The sequence below is a fragment of the Sorex araneus genome, chromosome 3, assembly GCF_027595985.1.
Source record: "Sorex araneus isolate mSorAra2 chromosome 3, mSorAra2.pri, whole genome shotgun sequence".
Lineage (NCBI taxonomy): Eukaryota > Metazoa > Chordata > Mammalia > Eulipotyphla > Soricidae > Sorex > Sorex araneus.
In genome coordinates this window covers 52,560,239-52,564,905 of record NC_073304.1, presented here as the reverse complement: position 1 = coordinate 52,564,905, position 4,667 = coordinate 52,560,239, and positions in this window count along the sequence as shown.

The following is a 4,667-nucleotide window of genomic DNA, read 5'->3' as shown; positions in this document are numbered from 1 at the left end:
GAACCCACTACATTAATCATTGATGTCCAAGAATGGTGTTCTAATAAGATAGAGGGGAACAACAAAATCCCCCAACTAAAGTCCTTATCTTTGACAACTCCCTAGAACCAACCTATAGCTCAACGCACATACACACACATCATCATCATCATCATCATCATCATCATCATCATCATCATCATCATCATCATCATCTTCCCATTGCAGCTCAGAATACTCTTTCCTGGGTTTGCCCTCATACCATTTAGAGAAGGTAAAATCTTTCTTCTATTCCCTAGGATTCTCTCTTGTTTCTCCTTTCTTATTTTTTCTAAATAACACTGCTTCTCTATTTCACTCTCTGTCTTCTCCAGAAATTATTTTGGGACATAAGACAAGAGTCAGAACCTGGATAATTCTTCTTTAACGTTCCCGATCCCCTGCAGTACACTTGGCCCACCAATAATAGAATCAAGAGCACGGGCACAGATGCTTTCTTTCTGCTTTGCTATTATGGACAGGCATGAATTTAATTCCTAGTATAATACTAATAACTATTTCAGAGTAAAACTCCTTTGGCAGGTTAGAATTTAGAACTGAAATTGTATCACTTAAAATCATTTAACAGTTCATTCTTTACTTGGATAATGACTATGATCCATCCATACAAAGAAATTATTAGAATTAGCACCATACTATCAAAACTTAACAAAATGCCTCATCTCGTCAGACTTTAAATAACCTAAGCATTTGAAAAAATGTATGTTGTAAACATGCAAATGCACACATACACACAATCATCTATCCAAATTCCATTTTCTTTCTGTCATACATTTAGATATTATTCTCCAGCTTACTTTGCAGCATATGCTTAAATGATCTCTTACCCTGGGAATATTTCATATAAAAATTTCCATGCTTATTTTTTTTAATTTTTATTTTTTTAAAAAATTTTATCACCATGTGGAAAGTTACAGAGTTCTCAGGTTTATGTCTCAGTTATACTGTATTCAAACACCATCCCTTCACCAGTGCCCATATTCCACCACCAAAATCCCGGGTATACTCCCCGCCCCCCTCCCCAACTGTATAACTGATGAATTTCAATTTATTTTCTCTTCACCTTGATTACATTCCATATTTCAACACAAAACTCACTATTGTTGTGGGAGTTATATCCCCAAACAAGATAACCCTAATAAGGAGGCAATTGATAATTAGTTTTCATTAAAAGATTGTATGTTTTCAGCTTTTAGAAAAGGTCGCGCAGCTGCATTAGCGGCCGCACGGCTCGGACGTGTCCCAGTCCCGAATCCTGGAGCCGTGTTAGTTGCTGCTCAGTGTCACCAGGGTTCCATCTGGAGAAGGTGTACTGGCGGCACCTCCTCCTTCCAGCCCCCCGGTGTTGCTGACCCCGATTCGGGTCCGGAGCATTGTCCGGGCCGTGTTGCTCACCAGAATGCCTGCCGCTTCTCTGTGGATTGTGGCATCAAGATGGCCTCCATGCTTATTTTTGATCATCTTCAGGATCCTATCTTCTTTGATCTCTCCCACCCATATTTTGAAAACACGGGGTGACCATGAATTTGGTAGCCACACATTAGAAAAGAAATAAGGTTTCTGAATGAAGCGCTTCTCACCTTCCCTTTAGCTGATTATTCTTCTTGGGAGCGATAAAAAACATCGTGGGCTTTCACTGAAATTTTGTATTTATCTTTTGTACTACTGCCTTGGATAAATTAGATTTATAAATTCAAGTAATAAAGACTCTGTTGTGAGTTAGTTAAAGGAAGACCCAACTAGGTAGTGTAAAACATTTAGTTGGCTGAAACTATCATTACTAACCTTGTAGTTCTAGGGAACTTGGTTGGAAATTAAGACATGTTGTGTGTGGTTTCAGTTTTCTAATTTTAGAAATATGTTTAACAGAAGGGATAAGCTGAAGTAAAAACTTCCTGCTTTTCTGAGAACAACGATATTAATGAGTTGAGAAAACGTGGATCTTGTAGGATTGGAAAGGCCAGTGACTACTGGAATCTGGGTAATAAGACTATAAACTAATGAAACTCTGAGCAATAATGTAACGATACGCCTTCTTAGCTGAAAATACAGGCTGTGTAAAAGCAATGCACGCTTAGGCAGTGTTATCTTCCCCTCAAACATAGTCGAGATGACCTCAAATTAGCCCAGTGAGGAAAAAGCGATGAAACAAAGGGAAAAAAGCAAAGAAAGTATGCCAAGGAAAAAAACTGTGCATACACATGTCTCGTGGTCACTGTCACCGTCATCCTGTTGCTCATCTATTTGTTAGAGGGGGCACCAGTAACGTCTCTCATTATGAGACTTATTTGTTACTGTTTTTGGCACATCCATACACCACAGGTAGCTTGCCAGGCTCTGTGATGCAGGTGCGATACTCTCTGTAGCTTGCCGGGGTCTCTGAGAGGAGTGGAAGAATAGAACACGGGTCGGCCACATGAAAAGCGAATGCCCTACCGCTGTAGAAAGTATATTAATATAAGTACATGAGAAAATAATATGTCTACAAGAATGCACATACAAATACATATTCACATACTTGTTATATTTTTACAACAGAATAAATTTTTGTTATGTCAAATGTCTAAAGTTTAGGGCCAAAATATAGCATTTTTGGATTTTTTCTCAGACACATTTGGCTCTGTGCTTAGGGATGGGCTTCTGGTAGGTTCAGGGACCATGAGGAATGCCAAGGATCAAACCCTTATCAGCCGCACACAAAGAAAGTTCACTAACTGCTGTACTAGAGATCTGGTCCCTTATGTGGTTTTATTTTAACTATTACATTTAAGGACGTTCACATTTATATTCACATTCAATGCAATGTAAAAAAATGGCATGGTGACAAGTGTATTTCTCATATTTAATAGCTCTGAGGGAACATCACGAATAATAAAGTAAATTAAAGTTATATATCTGGTATAAAAAGCTAAATTTATTGCATTTTCTGTATGTTAAAACTAATTTATTCAGCACCAAAATAAAGATCAGTATAGCCACACAAGTGGGGAATGGAACAAAAATAAATAAAACCCATGTTCTTATGATATCCTGTTGTATCAAGATATGGGGGCTGAGCACAGTGGTAGGGCATTCTTGCACGAGGCTGACCAGGTTCAATTCCTCCGCCCCTCTCGGAGAGCCCAGAAAGCTACTGAGAGTATCCCGTCTGCATGGCAGAGCCTGGCAAGCTACCCGTGGTGTATTCGATATGCCAAAAACAGTAACAAGTCTCACAATGGAGATGTTACTGGTGCCCTCTCGAGCAAATGGATAAACAACAGTGCGACAGTGTGATATTATAAACAATTAAATAACCTCAGGGTTAAATTATTTTCCTGATTGAAAATAGCTAAATCCACATGTCTTTAAAACTTTCAAAAATTACAAATTTTGAGCATTTCAAACAAGGTTACGTAATTTTATTTATCTAAAACTTAGTCCATTATTTGGCTAAATATTACTTTGTGGTGCATGTTTTTGAATATGAATTCTACGCTATAATAACTAGTAGAATTTTTTTCATTTAAGTAGTACATTCTGACTAAACCAATTCCTTCAACAACTTAGAATATGATTTAACTTATGTGTCAACGTAATTTTGTATAAACATCAAAGCTGTGGCCGGAACTTTGACAAGTTTTGGATTCTCCAGATAGTTTTTTCACTTTATCTTTCTGTTTAATATATAATAAAAATCCAGATCTTAATTCCATCATGTTAATACATCAGCAGGTATAAAGACATGCATTATTAATTCCTGGTAAATTCTTGTCTTTCACTGTTTATAGATTACACACTTGGTAATTGATTCCATGCAGTACAATACAGCCTTTTATGTTTATTCTCATATATGATAATATGACAAGAAGCTGGTTGAATAACTTGGCAAAAATGCTAATTATAAAATGGAAAATTAAATCAATTATTTTCTGTTGTAACCGAAACGTGGATGTAAGCAAATTAAAAATTTTATAGACTTCAACTCTGTATCAGAACACTAGTGGATAACATTTTCTCTTGCCTTTCAGTTTCTTGTAGAAAGCTGTTAGATTTTATATCCTCTGTCAGCTATGACCAATAGTGCACTGACTGAAGCACTCCAACTACAAATGGGAACTATTATTCCAGGAGCACCTAGATGAGTTTAAAGAATACCATACCCTGCTTTATGACTGTCTCCAGAGAAAGTAATTAGTGAAAAGGTTGCTGGAATTCAGTAATCTATTGCAGTAGTTATTTTAAAAATAAAACCTTAGTTATTTTAGTTTCAGTTTGGTTGCAATTATTTTCCAATTAACAGATAATAACGTGAACCCTTGAGTTTAGGTATTACTTGCTGTACTTCTTAACATAAAATGAAAATATTCTCAATAATATGGTCCTCTAAGAAAAGAAAGCAAAATATGACCTAAGGGCATAACTTAAATAATTTTTCATATTTAAAATTCTGGTTTTCAGTTAATTGCCACATAAGCAAAATTACACAAATATCATGTGTGGGCTCTGGAGGTCGTTTTAATTAATTAATGCTTTATTATCCTACAACAGGACTATCTGTTTTCAAACTATAATCTACTTGGTAGATATAAATAAGGTATTTTCTTTGTTGTAACAAGTTACCACAGTGTTTTGACTTAATTCAGATT